We start from the raw sequence: 20490 nt of genomic DNA on the forward strand, positions 1-20490 counted from the left end.
ATAATAATAACAACATTAATTGAAAAGTCACGACTCTTTTAAAGGGACACCCACTTACATTATTTATAGGGAGTCTATCCATGTAAATCACTATCTCATTCATATTCATTTTTTATAAATATTATATCTTAGTGTGGTATGTGGTTTAACGGTAAGTTTCGTTAGGTGAAACCAACAAGACCGTTGTTCAAATCCCATTGAGTATATGACCTGCTATGATCTCAGCTCGAGGAGTATACTCTCCATTTCTGAGAGCCTTGGCTCTTGCTAAATCATAAGAGTCTAGTATATTTGGCTTGTAGGTTGCTGGATATACTCTTGGTGTTATAAGGCAGCCACGAGGGTTGAAAATGGACCTCCCCTAGATTAGTCCGAGTTACCAATTCACTACGAAAAAAAATACTATATCTTATTGTACCATTAAGCAATTTACATATTCATTACATTGTCCAGTATCATAGTTGGTTGAGTTTGTACACACAAACACTTGTCGTGTACTTAACAAATGTTATTGTATAACATTTGTCATTGTATAATATTTGTTACCCTCCATTGACACTACACAATAATTGTTTCCCTTTGTTGTTGTCATATATTTCATCAATTTATTGTTTGTACCAATTCCATATCGAGTTTTGCCACATGTAGCACTATATTAATGAAGTTGTACCAATTATTTTCCTTGTTTGTGCAATCATTTGACCAAGTCGCCATTATATTCAAATTAATTGCAGTCATAACATTTAGTCCCTACAACCATATGACATAATTGCCAACTCAATCATTTAACCAAAATAATCAATTGCAATCATATCGTGTCATTTGTACGAATATATCCGCTATTTCTTGTTCCGCCAATTTTAGTGGACACAATTAATTTGGGATTTTTTTATAAAATTGGGTAACAATGAAAAAAAATTGCAATATATGTAGTCAACTATATAAAATAATAATAAATAAATAGATCCATAACATTACAATAGATAATTAAAGTTGCTCACAATTGATCATAAAAATAGTCCACGAGTAGCTTAGAAAATGACAGAGATCAATTTAAAATTGAAGGAATCAGATACACAACAAAAGAAATTTTAGAGCAACTATGAAGAACATAAGCAAAAATAGGACACATTAGAGGAACAAATTACTCAAAATCATGATATCGTACGACAAGATCAACTTGAGGTAAGGAACCCAGTCACTCAGAATCACTTTACCTTACAATAGGAACAAACAAATGTAAGTGTGAAGGTCAATAAATATCATCTAAATTACCTCAGTGTGAATTTTGGCAAGTCTAAAAAGTAGTCATTTCACAACAAAATTCTTCAAATGTTTCAAACCCTTTAAGCTTGTCTAGCACTTCAAACACATAAATAAACATACATTTGATTTCATCTAACACACCAAACCCACAAATAAATATACCTCCTTATGGCATAATAATTCCTAACTAGGTTCCATCATGTCACCAACTAGTCTTTGCATACCCACATAGAGCAAAACTTGCATGGTCAAAATTTGACAGGAATGAAAAACAAAATGTCCCCTGGTTTAACAAAGCATAAGAATGTTTCAAAATCTATGGTATTTTTAATGACATTGAAAAATTCAGATGCGACACATATAACTGGTATATGTGGTGGAAAAAATCATAATATTCAATAAATTGGAATAATTTAAAGATGATTTTTTAAACAATTCCCAAACAGAAAAGAAGAATATTTTCCACATAACTCTTTAGGTTACAACAAAAAGGGAAAATGGATGATTTTACACGTGAATAGGAATCACTAGCTACAAGAGTACCTAAATTGTCAACATGACATTTTAGTTAAATCTTACATCACTGGACTTAAAACACACATCCAAAATTAGCTAAAGTTACATGATATTACAACTATGTAAGATGTAATATGTAAGGCAAAAGTTATGGAGAAAAAGCTTGAAAAATCATTATCACCAAAATTTGATAAGATTCATTCATGATGAAAAGAAGACATTGTAGGTTCTATGGAAAGAAATGGACATTGTTTAACAATTGCATTGCCCGAATATCTTATAGATATGAATTCAAAAATAATCTAACTCCTCTAATAGCAACTCCTAGGATAAAATGAAGAAAAAAAATGTTGTAGATGTGGAGAAAAGTAAGTCAAGGGCCATAAATGTGCAACTAAACACACGACATTGCAAAATTATAGATAGGAAGGAAGTGCAAGTTGTCGCTAAAAAGACATTATTAAAATTATTGGGGAATACAATTCACCAAGGGTGTCATTAGCCTCAATCACATGTACCAAACAAACTCATGAGGAAGATTGAAAGTTTTAGCCCAAGAAGAAGTACAACAACCTATAGTATGTTATACTACTTATTTAGGAAAGAAAGGTAATATCTGTAATAAGTGGAAAACCCATGATATCATTTGAAGCAATTTCACGAAAAATGTAACCAAATACGCTAAAGCTCAAAAGAAATAAAAAAATAAAGGATATCACAATATTAGTAGATTTGGAAGCATCCACAATTTCATGGACATTAATCTTGCAAAACAATTAAATATTTTTGTATATCCTATCAAGGATCTCATGGTTACAACTATTAATGGTCAACTAAACAAAGGGGTAGGATGATACCATAAAGTCTCAATACATATACAAAACTTTGAACTACAAACAAAATATTACGCTCTACCCCTTTGTGGAGTGGATATGGTGTTAGGAGCAAAATGGTTGGTGCAATTAGCAACCTACACCACAAATATTTAGGAATAATTTATGCAATTCAAATGGCAGTGAAGGAATTACAAGTTATATGGTTTAGAAAACCAACTTTTTTCTGCATAATATTTAGAAATCTTGTGCCTTTTGCCACAAACAAGTCTACCAAGTATGCAAATCCAAAATCAAGGTGAAATTCCATAGGAAAGATCGAATTGTGTTGGGATTTATTTGAGGACAAATCATTTTTCAAAGGGGAATGAAATTTTACGAATATAATAATAATAATAAAATCACGATATGAAAAGACACAACTACTTTAAATGGGCACCCGCTTAGATTATTCATATGGGGCTCATCCATGTAATACACCATCTCATTCATATTCATCTTTATAAATTTTATATTTTATGGTGCCATTGATTAGTTTACATATTTATTGTACTATGGTGGGATAATATAACTATGTGGAGGTTTACCTATAATGAAAAAATTCTTTAGCTAACCACTATTAAAGAAAAAGGAAGACTCTATTTCCATTGAATCATTGTTATATCTTTCTTATAAGCACACCTTGCTCACTACTAGATTATAATCTCTGTGTTACCTACTACCAGATCATTGGGGTGGAGCCCCAATACGGACCATGAGAAGCCACTAGATAGGGAAAATTTGACTGAGAATCAAATGAAGAAGGATCTTGTGAGGATTTCAAGAGTAAGAAAGAAAGAAATTTGAGTTCTTGTGGGGTTATCCAAGATTACATAGCAGAGAAGGCTCTCAAGACTATGGCAACTTAGTAAGGGATTGAATAAGATGTAATCTTGGTCTAAGAAATTCAAGGGAAAGTGTCCCAAACCTAATTTATTATGTAGAGTTGTATTTTGGGCACATGTTGCAACATTGAGCACTCATAAAGGGAATATCACAAAGGAATTGTTGGGGTGACAAAGGAGATTCCTTTCTATTGTGCAAGACAACTGAAAAACCACCCATAAAATTATGTAGGTTCTTCACTCTTGTGGATTTTAGGAGAACTTGCTAGTTTTAAGAGAATGAAAAAGAGTGGATTTCATCCTTACACCACTAGTAGCCTAACAGAGAAAGGTTTCTCTAGGTGTTTGTAGGATATCTAAGAAATTACCCATAACATTTGGCAAGCTCTAGGCTTAGTGAGATGTCAAGAGAACCGATGCGTTTGAATTGATGAAAGTAAGTGGCCTTGATGACTCCACCTTTAATGACTAAGTGAGAGATTTCCCATCATGGTTTCATGGTCTAGCTTGAGGGTGATTGGTTGCAAATGAAAGTAGATAATTGAATATATGGTTGGGTGGAAAGTGGCTCACCCTGCATCAGTTGCATGTGGCTCACACTTGTGGACTTTAAAGAGTTCATTGATGAACTCGTGATTAACAAAAATATATTGAAGGGATTGATTAGGTCTTGATGGCCTTTAGAGTGATTGTGTAAGCTAAGAAATCCCTATCAAGATACATGAATGGTTAAACAAATAAAAGGTGTCCCTATTTTAGGATAAGAAGACTTGGAGGCCTTCTAGTGTTTGTGTCTTAAAAGGACTATGCTCCTTGTAAAAGTAGGCATTGATTATATCCTTTAGTTGGTAATGTATTGGGATATAATCTTGGTTTTGTTTGATTTAAGAATGAGTGATGGGTCACACTCAAGTGGGGAAAACTATGAAAAATGGCCTCATTTTGAAATATTGGAGGAAATGAATGGTTAATGGTTGTGAATGAGGAGTTTTAGATGCCTTTATAGGATAATGAGGATCTTAACATTTCTTGTAGGAATCATTTTCAATCCTTGGAAGTGGGCTAGAAAATGCTTATCAGAAACTTGTAACCTCAAAAATATAGTGATTGAATTCAAGGATGGAGGTTATAGCCTCAGCGCTTGGTCATATGGATTGACGGGGTTTGTGATTGAGGGTCCATAGAGGAAAGGAAAAAATGCATGGAAGTAGGGTATATTTTAATTATTCAAAGGTTATTCCTATGTATAGTTCTTTAGGCAACTATTCTAGCTTCAAAAATCATACATATAGAATGTAAGTGAATATTCAATAATAAACATGTAATTAACTATTAAAACATGTAATTTTTTGGAAGCTATTATCAATTTAATCATATCTATGTAAAAAATAGGTGAATTTATAACAAAATGGGTGAATATTATTTTTTCAAAAAATCTCCAAAAAATTAGTCAATTGTAAAAAATCCCCCGCCCCCCTCCCCCCCCCCCCCAAAAAAAAAAAAAAATCCCTACATGGAATTCCAACAAAATTTAGATGACCCTAATATCCAGATATTCAAATGTTTCAAGCATTGAGAAGTTTCATGTGCATGTAAATTAGGTGAAGAGAGAACTTCCTAGTTATCCGAAGGCATCTAAAAGTTTTGTGAGGATGTCTGGATGAGGGGAACCCTACTGTGTTGAACCTTATGCATATGGACCCTAGATGGAAAATTTGCATGTATATCCAAGAATCATATATTTCTTTGAAATGTGAGAATAGAATGAAATGAAAACCTAGATCTAGATTCCATGTAATCAATACGCAAGATGGACACAAGAAGCCCATGTGGAGGAACATAGCTCATGTAGTGAGCCAAGGGGAGGTGAATCAATTTTCAATGTGGTAAAAGGTGTTGCAATTATGTATGACCACGTATGATGTACCCTATCCTATGTAGCATGCACAAGTAACTTTGATATGCCTACTAATGTGGCTACACATGTTAATGTTGATGTGGTCGTATGAATGGAAGTTGATGATGCGACATGCTAACATGGAAACTAACATAGCTTTCCCATGTGACATTGTGACATGGAGCAATGGTGTAAAGGATCCAACATGGTAGTTGGTGTGGTCGATGACATGGATTCCATAAGTCCAAAAATCAAAGTTTTCTAAAAATGGCCTTTTTGGTTTTTTCCAGATCATGATGAAGTTAAAAGATTTGATTTCTACATAAACCCAGAAAATTTAAAAATCTAGATATTTAAATATCTAAAGGATTGAATGTATGTACTAAGCTAAGGTGTCATGTGATGACCTGGAAGTCAAAGCATGGTAATAATGAGGTGGAGGCTAGGTGGAAATTTTCGTGGTGGTGACTTTGATTTATACATGTAGTGGATGACCTAAATATCTAGAACTCTGGATATCTAGAAATCTAGATTTTATAAAAATGGTCTTTCTAAGTTTTTTCAGATTCAAATGTTTGTCATTGACTAAGTTCTTTTCCTAGATCCAAAATTTTGAGATAAAGTCGAAAAATTGGAAATATAGAAATTTAGAGATCCATAACTTCTGTATAAGGGAATTTTATGAATTTATCAAGATCCATATGTGACCTAGCCGTGGTTCACATGTCCAACTATGGACATGGTCCTATGTAGTGGTAACACATGGGAAGGGGAATACCATGTGTCATCCACATGTTAGTTGTTGTGGAATTGTACAATGGTGACATGTGGATAGAGGAATTCAATGTGTCAATGGAATGGATACTAACATGGCACTAATAGGGGTAAAAATTTAGAGGGCCATAACTCTATATCTAGTGCTTGAAATTTGATGAAATTTATATAGTTGGAAAGATATAGACAACCAAAAGATGAAAATAGATATTAGATGGTTAGAGGAAGAGGATTTTTGACAACCCCAATTTCCTAAGGTGACCTAGGAGATTGTGTTTGAACACTTCATGCTCTCAAAAAAGGAATGAGGGGATTGGGTGGGTTACATGAATAAACCAAATGGCATGACCAACCATTCATATAAACCTCATGTAGTTTAAATGTTGTCTTCTAGGTGTCTTCTTCTTTGACTCAAACCTAAAAATACCCTGATATAAATCCATCTTGGTGAATTATTTTTTGTATTGCAATCGATATAATAAATCATCAATCCTAGGTAGGGGGTACCATCTCTTTAGCATAATCATTCTTAGTTCTATGTAATCTATGCATATTATCCCAAGTCTCATCCTTGTTTGGTATAATTATGATTGGTGACACACAAGGTGAGGTATTTAGTCAAATCACACCCTACTCCGACAACTGATACAATTGATTCTTTAGTTCATTTTCTTCCGAAATGGACTATCTATATAACCCAATATTTGGAAATGGAGAGTTCAGAAATATTTGGTTTTCATGCTCCACTTCCCTCTTGGATGGTAGCCCTTTTGGCTCCTATAACAATCCCTTGTATGCTTGTGTCAACCCTTCTAATTGATGTTTTTGATATTTATTACATCCTTCTATGGATTCATTTTCCCTTATTGAATCATCATCAAATTGATTTTCTCATAAGAAAAGTGAGGCATATTTATTACAGGAACTAATTAGATTATTGGGTTGGCCTGAACCTACCAATGACATCTTGGATTTGCCTTTATGCACGATGATGATGAAGGATTTCCCATTCTAGATAACGCAGTAATGTTTGACTCTCTGCGTGAAGATTGCATCCCTCATATACATGTAGGGAGTCCCAAACATGACTCTACATACATTAATTGGGACTACATTCAATTCCACTTCATCTACATAATCCACACTTGCTACAAATTGTATCTTGCACTATTTTATTGCCTTGATCTTTGCATCCTTTTCTACCCATCTCAATGGTTTTAAGTTAGGTTGATCATGAACCTCCAGTCCAAGTTTGTTGACCAGATCTACCGCTATGACATATTTTGATCCGGACATATACAGGAACGGAACAAAATACAGATACAAACATAAACACCGACATGCAACAGAAATAAAAGTTCATTTCATTAATATCAAATAACTAAAATATGCTTACATACAAAATGGAAATAAACTAGCTTGGGTGATGGTAGGTTATCTCTAAGAAGAGATGTGGCAGCTACATGCCTCTGAACTATGTTACAATGAGGCTCAGTGGCCTTTTTATCATTGAGAAACAATGAGAAACCCTAAACATCCAAAAATCTCAGCCTAGGAGATGAAGCACCAAAAACTTGTGGATCCTGTTGGGGTAAGTTGGAACGTCAACTTCCCGGGGTCGTAACTTTGGCATATGATCTCTGTTTGGCTATCATAATACCTTGTTTCGAATATCTCAAAGAGGAGGCCAGACGCAAATAAATAAAATGGTTTGTCACTTATGTAGTCTCTTCATTTTCCCTAAAAACGTATTTTATTCCCTCAAAACAACTCCGGAAGTTTAGGACCCAAAAAAACTCCCAAAAATAGTCAGTTGTGCTACAATTAAGGAAATTGAAAAGAAACAACAGTGGGGTCCAAGTGGAATAGGCAGTTGACCACCAATATCCACCTGGATCAGTCCCCCCCTTAAGAAGCAATGGTCCCCATTGCATTGAGTGCCTCCATGAGATGGGGAAAATTCTGCTGAATTTGGTCCCTGGTGAGCCACTTGTCTTAGTGCAGGAGTTGGCCAGCTTTGATAACTTGATACAATTAGATCTTCTGCTGGTGATTGTTCTTGATTTGCATGTCCATGATTTGATCATTTTTGGCCTATTCCATGCAAACTAGGTTTAACTCTGTTGGTGTGAGTTGTTATGCAATCTTTGATGTGTCCAGTAATGGTGGAAAATATGTTGAATGAAGTCCAAATTTGAACACTAGGTGTGGGCCAAGGAATGGGGGAATTTTGAGCTCAAAATAATTGTCTCCATAGTCTTATTGATGGTGTAAGACCCATATCAGAGCAAGTGAAGCTTGCAATGGGCCCCAGCGAGACGCTCCTTCTGCAAATGTAACCAAACTTTGTCACCCACCTAGAACCTGTGGGGCACTTGATTTTGATCATGACACTACTTATACTTAGTATTGGCTCTGTCCAATATGTCATGGACCTGTTGGTGGATTTGTTGAATGCACTCAATGAAGTTGTTAGCCCTCTCAGCTTTGGCATGGACATGAGCTGAATCTACCTTAGTAGTTGCAAATGGTATGGCCACATCAATGGGACATAGTGGTTGGGATCCAAATCCCACCTGAAAGGGGTTGTGGCCAGTTGATCTATGGAGAGCCTTGTTGTAACTGCGTTGGACATAGGGGAGGTTTTCATCCCATGTGAATGGATGCTTCGAGTTGTACATATGAAAAATGTGCACGATCATGTTGTTGACGACCTATGTTTGGCCATCAATTTGGGGGTGGAAGGTCATGGACTTAGTGGGTTTGGTATCCAGCATTGACCAGAGGCTTGACAAAAATGTACTCAAGAACATGTTGTCTTGATCTAAGATAATGGACCGTGAGATCCCAAAGTGTACCCACACTCATTTAAAAAAGAGCTTAGTAGTGGCTTTTGTTGTGATAGTTTTCTTGCAGTCCGCCAAAATGGCCATCTTAGAAAATCTATCGACGACCACATAAAAACAGTCCTTGTCGTGCTCAGTAGAAGGAAGGCCCGACATGTAATCCATGGAGATGAATTCCCAAGGCTAACAAGGAGTAGGAAGAGGAGTATATAAGTCTTCCTTCTTGATGGTCAGTTTGGCAATGGCACAGGAAATGCAGGATCTGATGTACTTCCCAAAATCATGTCGAAGGTTTGGCATATAAAAATACTTCTGCAACATTGCCATTGTTTTCTCTACTCTGAAATGTCCAGTGACTCGACTGTAGTGTGCCTCCAAAATCATCTTGGCACACTCACTTGAAGGAACACAAAGGTGTCCCAGGTGGCATAATAGTGTACCTTGGAGGTGAAAATTAGAAAATGCTTGCCTTCCAAGAGCATCTGATATGTGTTGCCAAATTCTAGATCGCATTTGTAAAGATGCGGCCACCCCAAAGTCTTATGTCCACAAGAGTCCATCACAGTGGTTAGAGCCATGACCCGCGGTCAGCTGAGGTAGTCCACAACATTATTTATGTTGCCCTTCTTTTACTTAATGTTCAAATGGAATTGTTGGAGGTATGTGGACCATTGGTGATGGAGATCGTTCTGCAACATTCCTTGTGTCTGTATGAACTATAGGGGATGGTGGTCTATGTGGATGATCGTTTCCTTGCCCATAATGTAATGCTTCCATTGTCGACAGGCATGCACAATGGAATATATTTATTTGTCGTAATTGGGATACTTTCAAACTGTTTTTGAAAGTGTCTCATTGTGATATACCACTAGATGCCCTCGTTGAGTAAGAACTGCACCAATAGCATAGTTGGTGGCATCTGTCTCAATCTCAAATGGTTGTTGCAGGTCTGGTAATGTGTGCATTGGTGTAGAGCAGAGATAATGCTTCAACTCGAAAAATTCCTTATGTTTGGATTCAGACCAAAGGAATTTTTCTTTTGCACCACCCTTGGTGACTTGACTCAAAGGTCAAGTGATATGAGAGAACCCCAACACAAACCTGCGGTAGAAATTGGCAAGATTGAGAAAATTGCGGAGCTTTATCAGAGTGGTTGGGGCTGGCCAATCCTGAATAACTTGTATCTTGGCTAGGTCCACATGCACACTCCGCTCATCAATGATGTACCCTAGATATTGAACCTAGGTCATACCAAAGTGCATTTCTCCATATTGGCACACAATTTGTGTTGTTGCAGGGTTGGAGGACCTGTTGAATATGGTGGAGCTATTATTCCCATCTCTTGTTGAACATCCGAATGTCATCCAAATACACTACCACGAATGAGTTGGTGAAGAGTCACAAGATGTCATCCATCAGCCTCATGAAGGTTGCAAGGGCATCCGTTAACCCGAAAGGCATGACCAGCCATTCGAAAGTCCCTCCTTGGATTTGAAGGCAGTCTTCCACACATCGTAGGGTTCGATTGGTACCTGGTGATAACTAGACTTCAAGCCAATCTTGCTTAAATATTTTTCCTCCTTAAGTTGGTCCATAAGGTCATCAATCTATGGGATTGGATACCTATTCCGGACAGTGATGTTATTCAGTGTCCAATAGTCAATACAAAGTCTCTAGGTCCCATCCTTCTTCTGTACCAACATGTTCGGGCTCCAACAGGATCGTGAACTCGACTTGAAGTTCCCTTTCTACAATAGCTCTTAAACTTGCCTCTTGATTTCATCGTTCTTCAAAAAAGAGTGTCAATAGATTGGTCAGTTGGGTAGCGGCGCGGTCGGGGTTAGATTGTTAGAATGCTTGACCTGACAGTGTAGGGGTACCCTTGTGGATAAGGTGAAGATATCCCTATACTCCTCCACGACCTTTTCCTTCTGTTGTTGTCGTGCAGAGGATCCCTGTCTAGAGGTCGTTGATGTGACCAAAACCTTCTTCTTGCAATGAGGGAAAATCATAAGGAAGACAAATTTTCCGGTTTGGGAAATGATCTTACTACATTGACTCGCGGAGATCAAAGAGATGGTGGTAGGCGGTGCTACCTCCAGTATCCTATATAACTTATTGACAAAAGTAATAATAACAGTGCGAGGCATAGACTCATACACAACATGACACTTCCACAAGTATGGTTTGCCTAATAATATATCACAAACTTTAAGAGGAGAAACATCACATAGTACCTCCTATGTGAAGGGCTTGATGTTGTAGGGAAAGTGAAACGGCTAGCTAACGTGGAGATCTCATTCTTGGTGAAGCCACCTGATGGTGTACGGTTGTGGGTGTGGTGTGGTCAGTAGGCCCAACCGCTTCACGACCTCTGCTAAACTGAGGTTCTTTTGGCTTTCTCTGTCGAAAATGAATTGTAGCATAGAACCCTTCACCCACATCTGTGAGTGGAAGAGCCACTCCCCCTTTTATGGATTTTCAGGCTTAATCTTCTGGACCTTGGTGGTGGATGTTTAGTCAATTTAGTGTTCCTAAATTGATGTCATTAATTGTCAACCCGGGGCTCGTAAGCTGATGAAGTGAAGGTGTACTATATGTACTTAAGCAACCTCTTAGAGCTTTTTGTTGTTTGGGGTGTTGTTTGTGGTTAATTTATCTTCCTAAAATGGAGTGGTGATTTATAAACAGATGAGTGATGGTGTGTGTAAGGTGAATTCTAGATGAGTGAGAGTGTGTGATTAGTGATTTCTAACTACTTGCTGAAAAGGAAAAGCTTGAAAGAAATAAATAAATTGAAATGACTTTGAAAGCAAAGAACCACTTTCTAATGGCATTAGACACCATTCATGCTGCTGCAAATAAAAGGTAAGAAAATCACTTAAAAGACCAATGATAAAGTTTATCTCTTCCTAACTCTCTGCCTCTAACACATAGTACTGTGTAAGACACGATTAGGAAGTAGCTAAAGATAAGTCTAAGAAGTGATAAAAATGAGAAAAATCTACTTTAAAGACTAGTTATGATGTTCAGCTCTCTCTAACTCCCTGCCTCTAACACATAGAACTGTGTAAGACACGATTAGAAAGTAGTTAAAGATTAGTCTAAAAAGCACCCAAAGCCAGCTGCAAGTTATTAGTATTCTGATCTCTAAAAGATAGACAAATTATGATAAAGAGATCATTCATATGTTAGCATACCACTTTGAGAAATAAATCTAAAAATCAGCGATGAAAATAAAGTAAAGGCAGCAACTTAGAATCTGTCAATTGAAACTACCACTAGATATAAAGCAAATTCACAAACACAAAAGCAATCCTGGGTTAAAAACCTGCAAAAGAACAATGCTGATCAGCTTAAAATAAAGGCTGCAAATGAAATAACATGAAAGTAAATTACGTTGTACATGTTTCAAGAAAAGGAAATGCTGAATAGAAATAAGGAAATGTTGAACATAAAATACTATACAAGGCTAACATGAACAGGGGCCCTCCATTCATATCATCCAAAGAAGACTCAGAGAATTGTAAACTTCAGAACAGCATTGTTTCTATTACTCCATGTGCAGAAAAATACAGTCAAGAGTGCTAGAACAGCACTATAAAAACAGAGTCTTCAAATGCTCTAAAATGATAACAAGTTTATAAAATGCAGCAACTAAAAAGTAACCTTAAGCGTATGCAAACGCTAGTTTTTATAGGCATCTGAAAGACGGCCTAATGCGTACAGCAAAAACTGAAAAACAACTAACTGTCATGCGTAATTAAGGTTCATAACACGTCATAAGTCTGCGTGGATGAGCTGGAGGTTCTGGTCGTTATGGGCATTGAATCCAGAGTTGGATTATGTCCCCCACGGCCTGCATAAGACAGACAAGTCACCATTTGAACTGACGTGACCCAACAGCTTACGTATCACCGTTAAGCTGCCTTTGTTGACCGTAACTTGACCCTCGTTGACCGGAGGTACAGATGACGTGGATGGCTGAACAGATAGCACAGGAACCTCGAGCACCTTGATTCCTAAGTGCCCATGTGGCTCATTTGGCAAAATGACACGTGGAACCTTGAGATTAACAAAAAGGCTGCGGGATCATCAGATGGCTGCGGAATCAGCAGATGGCTGCGGAATGCCTGTAAATATGTCAAAATCTAAACAAAATAGTCACACATTAGCAAAATCCCTTAATCATGCTTAAAGTCATATAATGTAATGATTTGGGTTGGTTTGCAAGGAAAATGAGGCAAAAGTGAGAGATGAATGAGGGAAAAATGTAAGTAATGGTGGATAATCAAGTGTAAAGTAGAGGCTCTACATACCCCCACTACGAGGGTATTGCATGTCCTCATGCAATCAAAAACATTGCTCAGTCCACCTGCTGGGATGCCTCTGCCAAGACATCCAACCTTCTCTTCTTTCTCTGTGTGGCCACATTGATTCTTGGTCTTTTCATCAAACACCTAAATTTCAGATTGATTAAAGCTCTGTTTAATTTTCTGCATCTCTTCTTGAGCTTTTTGTTTTCCTTTTGCCACAGGCCCATATGAAGCATGGTGTTATCTTGGACCATCTTGTCCACATTGCCCTGTATCTTCAGTTTTTCATTTTCTTGTTTGATGTGGCGATTTAGTACCTCTAGCTCAAATATTTCCTTCTTTAATGATTGGACTTGCTGCTCCAAGGGTTGAGCAGTGCTTGGCCCAGCCACTGCTTGTTCTAGCGTCTCCAGGTAATTATAAACTTTCTGTTGATCAGGGTCAACCTCCGGTGACCGCTTTGAGCTAGGCTCATACTGAAATTCGGATCCATGTTCAAATTCAGGCTCATGCTCAAAAGGACTTTCCTCACGTGGAGGACTAGTCTCAACATACTCAGCGTGTGGAGAACTTTTCTCAAAGTCAGGTTTTGTAGCACCTTTTTGAGGTGTGCTCAAGTCAATGAAGAATGATTGTTTACCCTTTGTGGCCCCCTTTTTGTTTTGTAATCTGCTGCTCCTTCTCACGGAGGTGGTACTCTGTTTTTCTTTTTGTACTTTTTGTTTTTGTTTTTCCACCTTCTTGGAAAGGGCAGTTTCATGGAGTTGGACCAACCTTTGTGCTAAGGGCTGAGTGTCTTCCTCACTAGAGTTCTCAGGAGTAGCGTAAGTTTCTTGAGCTACAGCTTTGCCTTTATCTTTCTTTTGTTTCATTCTACTCTCTTTTCTCTTTTGAGCAACTTCTTGGGCAAGTTCTGAGAGGGTTTCTGTGATGATTCCTTGAGCTGTTTGATCAGTGTCCACAGCAGGCTCAGGATCAATTTCATGTTCAGAATGATGTACATCAGTTTCTTCTTCAATCTGTTCTTGGATAGTTTCCTCTTGGACAACAGTTTCAGGGGTAGCCTCTTTTCTTTTTCTTCTACTCTTTCTAGGCACAGAGGTTTCTCTTGCTTCTTCAAAATGGTTTCTCACAAGAAATTTCTCCCAGGTATCTCTTTTTGCTTTCAACTGTTCCTCAACTAGCATCTTAACAAGACCATGATGGTACAGATGTGGTTCAATGTTTGTCGGGTTCCTTTGGGCAATTGAACACATTTTTCTAAGACTTGAGAGTAGAAAATATGGAAGGTTAATATCATCTCCTAAGAAATGCATCATGGCTTTGGCATGGTAAACATATAAAACTCCAAACCTTCCCTCACAAGTAAAGAATGTTTGCACTAATAACAGTAAAGTTGTCCATTCTTCCTTGACATAAGTAACAGGAATCCCTTTTGTAAAAATGCTGGTATCCATACCTGGGTTCTTCAAGATTTGCTTCCACTGTTGGTCTTGTACTGATCGGTTTTTAAACCATCTTTCTCCAATTTGTGGGAGTGAAGTGGCCTATGCTATGCTGCTCTCAGTGATTGTAAACTTCAGGTCCCCTATCTCCACTTGATTGTCTTTATCTCTGAAGGAACGTGCAAAGGCCTTCGTAACCTCTCTGTGGTAACCTCTGAATTTCTGGATGCATTGGAGCCAGTTTGCTTTCTGCAAAGCGTCTTTAACTTGAGGATATCCCTCCAGAAATTTTGAACCCTCGGGTTCTACTCTCAAGAGTTTACCCATTGGCTCTACGGCTCTGTTCTTAAAACTTTTGGAAAAGGGAGGTTACACGGCTTCAACAGTGGCCTTAACACAGTGAATTTACGGCTTTGTTCTAAATCAAAAGGCTACACGGCTTCAACAGTGGCCTTAACACCGTAATTTTACGGCTCTAATGTAACAGCCGTAACACTGATAACCAGAATTAGTAGAGAGGAAGACGTAAAACAGAGTGTGGCTAAGGTAGTAGCGTAGTGAGCACAGCGGAATAAGGGAAATATGGAAATGAAACAGCGTGAATGGAATGATATGAGCGTATGAGGGCTATGAAATGATGGGTAGAAACGGTTAGGTCCTTAGGCTTCGGTCATAGGTTTACACTTGGCTGCGGGATTATGACTTAGAGAGACGTAGTACAGTAGTCTACATCACTTAGGTACGAAAACCTTAATGGAGGAGCAGCCGCAACTGAGTTTCAAAATCGTGATGAATCATGACCGATGAGTGGGGAGAATACGTGGATTTTTGGTCGAATGATGGGAAAACTGGTAATCATTACATTAAATGGCAAGAAACATAACCCCAGAAACTTTGCAAAATGAGATAACCGTAAGTTTAGGATTTAGATCATACCTCAGATTCACGCTTGGATTGCCTTTGATCATTTTCCACTAACCCTTCATTGTTTTATTGTTGTTGCATGACTCTTTTCCACATATTGTTGATGACTTCTGAACTGTAAATTTCTTTTCAAACAGACTGTGTTTTTTTTTTATGCAGGTGCAGAGAGCTGCGGAATCGTTAGATAGCTACAGAATCTCCAAATGGCTGCGGAATCTGCAGTGGTACCCTCCGGCTGCACAAAATAACTTTAGTTGTCTAAAAAAAATGACTTTATTGATGGAATGAAATGTAATGAATGAATTAATGAATGAATGGATTGATGGAAAGAAATGAGGTGAGGTGAGAGTGATTAAATGAATGAGGTGGATGAAATGGCGAAATGAGATGGAAGAGAGAGATTTTTTTTTTTGGAAAACATGAGGTGTCAGGTGACCCTGATTTTCACCTCAGGTTTTCTGCATGAGACTGCCAATCAGAGATTGGTTTTCAGGCTCATACATTTATTTTTATTTTTTTTCTTTTTTTCTTTTTTTTTTTCTTTTTTTTTTTCAAAAACCAAAGATTAGGCTGATGGAGGAGAAGAATCCTTCTCCACCAACCTGATTGCAGAATCTTCTTTAAACAACTTGACAAACTCTTCTTTTGAGAACGGCTTTTGATAGATTTTCAAGCGGTGGCCATTCACAATAAGAGGAGTATGAAATTCATCAATAGTTTTCACTCGAACTGCTCCATTGCTAAAGACTTCGTCAATCGCATATGGCCCAAGCCAATGAGTTTGAAACTTTCCTTTGAAGTCCTTAAACTTTGAATCAAACAATAGAGCCCAATCTCCTTTCTGAAACTTTCTTTCTTTGATATGACGATCATGCCATTTAGATCTTTGGTGCTGAACTAGATCGGTCCTTAGAATTGCATCTTGTCTTATTTCATCTAGCTCATTTAGCTGGTCCATTCTGTGTCTTTGAGCTTCTGAGAGGCTCATTCCCAATTGGACTGCCATCTTGAAGGTCTTGATTTGGAACTCAATGGGGAGCAGGACTTCCTTCCCATAAACAAGTTCATAGGGAGAATGTCCTGTTGTGTTCTTCCATGTAGTCCTATAGGCCCATAAGGCTTCAGGGAGCCTTTCCGCCCAATCTCTTCTATGAAGATGAACAGTCTTGGTGATAATGCCTTCAAGAACTTTATTGGTAGATTCCACTTGGCCATTGGTGTAAAAATTTCTGATTTCCCACCCCGGTTTTCAGTTTCTCCTTATTTCTCCCATGTAGTTAAATGCCCATTCCCATAACCATACATTTAACAGACTGAAAAAATAAATATTGCTGAAAACACAAATTCTGGAAATTTTTCAGAATGCTGGAAATTGCAGAATTAAAAATCAGCAATTAAAAACAGCCATTAAAACACATTAAAACACTGATATTTTTGGTCAACTTGACCCTGGAAAAACCCCCTACAACTCTTGGGGAAAACCAGTTTGAGAGCTCTTCTTTATTTCTGAAATTTGTCTTTTTACAGTGAGAATTATTCAGCAAAAATCAGCAAGCAAATTTACAACTTATCTCCTTTCCCGTGCCTCACAGCAATCTAGAAATTACAGCAAACAGGACAGCAATAAATGCTGTACGACCTCCGTTTTGTGTGCAGAAAAATCAGCAAACTGCTCCTCGATTTTTGTGCAAAAAATCTGCCTTTCACTATGTGCTGAATTAGCTGTACAAATTTGCTCAACTGCTGCCTTGGAATGTGTGCTAAGCTGCTGTCTCCTTCTCCTTCCTGCTCAGAAATCTCTCTTGCTCTCTTGCTCTCCTTCTCCCAATCTGCTCATGAAAGAATGAATGACCTTTTCCTCCTTTTCCTCCTTTAATATAACTCCAAGTGACTTTTGGGTGATCCAAGTGACTTTTGGGTGATCTCTAAATCCAATGGCTGAAATAGATTTAGATCAATGGTTGAGATTAAATGCTCATTTAAATCTCACTTTCTATTTTTTAATTCACCCCACTTTAATAAAGACCCACTTAGTCATTTATTTCCAAAGTCACTTTTCCTTTCTAATTTTTCATTGACTTTATAAAAGTCACTTTAAAATTAGACTTAATAACTTTATCACTTAAAATCACTTTTAAATTAGATTTAACTTTATAAAATTATAAAGTCACTTTAGGAGAAAAATTAAATTCTTTTGGACACTTTTCCCTAGGCCAAAGATCAAAGCCTAAGGGAACCACCTGTCCTCCGGTACCAAATTTCAACAATTGGATTGCGGATGGTAGGGAGTGGATGTTCTGTGCTTGATCTTATATTCCTCCATCAGCTTCTCCATCAATTTAGATGTAAACTGGCTGCCCTGATCTGTCACAATTTCCCTTGGGACACCAAAACGAGTGAAAATATCCTCAAAAAGAAATTGAACAACCGAATTTTCAGTGGTAGAAGGCAATGTTTTTGCTTCTACCCACTTAGTAACATAATCAGTACAAACTAGTATATACTTCTTTTGCTTTGATGGTGGATTAATTAGTCCAACGAAATCTAGAGCCCATTTCTCAAAGGGTTCGATGCATACCTGAGGCTGTAGAGCCATTTCATTTGAAGGAGTTGGTTTCCCAACTCTTTGGCAGCTGTCACACCTTTTAACATACTGCTTTGCATCTTTAAAGAGAGAAGGCCAATAATATCCTAAAGAAAGGATTTTATAGGTTGTCCTCTTGTCAGCAAAGTGCCCGCCGCATGGTTCATCATGACATGCCTTAAGGATGTCAGGCATTTCATCTTCCCGAACACACCTTCTGATTATACAATCTGGCCCTGTTTTGAACAATTCATTAGAAATCCAAGAATAATGTGCACTCTCCTGAATGATTTTCCTTTTCTCATTAGGAAATAAGTGTAGAGGAAGCTTCCCTGTAACAAGATAATTAGCCATATCTGCATACCAAGGAGTCTTGGTAGTCACTGCAAACAAGTATTCATCTGGAAACTTATCTTCTACTGGAGAATCCTCATTAGTGTTTTGGATTCTAGACAAGAAATCAGCTACTGTGTTTTGTTTTCCAGGTCTATCTAACACAGTAATGTTGAATTCTTGTAAAAGCAAAAGCCATCTTGTAACTCTACCATTAGTGACAGGTTTGTTCATTAAATATCTTATGGCAGAGTGATCAATATGGACAAAAGTTTCATAGCCGGTTATGTAGTGTCTAAACTTGTTGATTGCATGTACCACAGCTAAGAACTCTTTTTCTGTAACAGTATAATTTAACTCAGTAGGAGTCAAATTCTTACTTGTGTAATAAATGGCATAAGGGATCAAATCCTTTTGTCCCAAAACAGCTCCTAGAGCTGTATCTGAAGCATCAGTAGAGATGTGGAAAGGGAGTTTCCAATTTGGCCCCCTTAAGATGGGTGCTTCAGATATTCTAGTCTTTAAAGCTTCAAAGGCAGATTGACACTCAGGATCCCATTTAAACTCACAGTCCTTGGTAAGCAATTTGAAAAGAGGGGATGCTATCCTAGTGAAGTTTTCAATAAATCTTCTGTAATACCCAGTAAACCCAAGAAAACTTCTAACATCCTTCTGGCAATTTGGAACAGGTAACTTAGAGATGACTTCAACTTTGGATCTATCAACCTTAATCCCATCTCCTGAAATATGATGTCCTAAAACAATCCCTTCAGTAAACATCATAAAACACTTTTCATGACTTAAAGAAAGATTTGTTTCCTTACATCTTACCAGTACTTTTTCCAAATTTTCCAAAGCTTCTTCAAATGTATTACCATAAACTGTGAAATCGTCCATGTATACCTCTACACAATCATGAATCAGATCTGAAAAGATTCCTAATACAGCCCTTTGAAATGCAGCAGGTGCATTGCACAATCCAAAAGGGAGTACTCGGTAGGCAAAAGTTCCCCAAGGACAAGTAAATGTGGTTTTGTCTTGATCTTTAGGTGCTACCTGAATTTGATTATACCCACTAAAACCATCCAAGAATGAGAAATATTTTTTACCTGCTAAAGTGTCTAGTACCTGATCAATAAAAGGTAGAGGGAAATGATCCTTTAAGGTTGCCTTGTTCAATTCTCGATAATCAATGCAAACTCTCCATTTACCATTCTTTTTGGGCACTATAACCAAGGGAGAAACCCATTGGCTATCTGAAATGGGGTAAATGAAGTTTACCTTGAGCAATTTCTGAAGTTCTTCTTTCACGATTTCCCTAAGGTTTGGATTCATCCTTCTTTGTGGTTGCCTAATAGGTCTGCTGTTTTCTTCAATATAGATGTGATGAATACAAGTCTTAGGATCGATTCCTTTCATGTCAGTGTATTCCCATGCAAAGGCAGTGGAATGTTTTTGCAACAGTTTAGTTAATTCTTCTTGTTGTGGTCTTCCCAAGTTTTTGTTAATGTTCAATGTTTTTCCTGGAAGGATTTCAACTGTAGAACTACCAAACTCTTCCATTGAGAAGAGAGACATCTGTCTAGAGGAGAGATATTCAATGTCTGCATCTAACTGAAACTGTGTAGAGTCATATTCTAAAGGTATCTCAAAATTTTCTAATGTATTTAGAATTTGACTATCCTCACTGATCTCAGAGATGGTTAGAACAGGTTGAATAGTATCTTCATCCTCTACCCATTCATCTTCTCCTATTTCTGTTATAGCTTTTGCTTGGGGATACAAGTTGAATTTCTTGGTGGAATTACCATCTGATATATACATGTCCCCAGACCTACAGCTTATGAAAGCATCAGCTGTGGCCAGCCAAGG

This window comes from Pinus tabuliformis, chromosome 5_2 (assembly GCF_031772625.1).
Source record: "Pinus tabuliformis cultivar Carrire ecotype Pingquan chromosome 5_2, CPIR1, whole genome shotgun sequence".
NCBI classification, from domain to species: Eukaryota; Viridiplantae; Streptophyta; class Pinopsida; order Pinales; family Pinaceae; genus Pinus; species Pinus tabuliformis.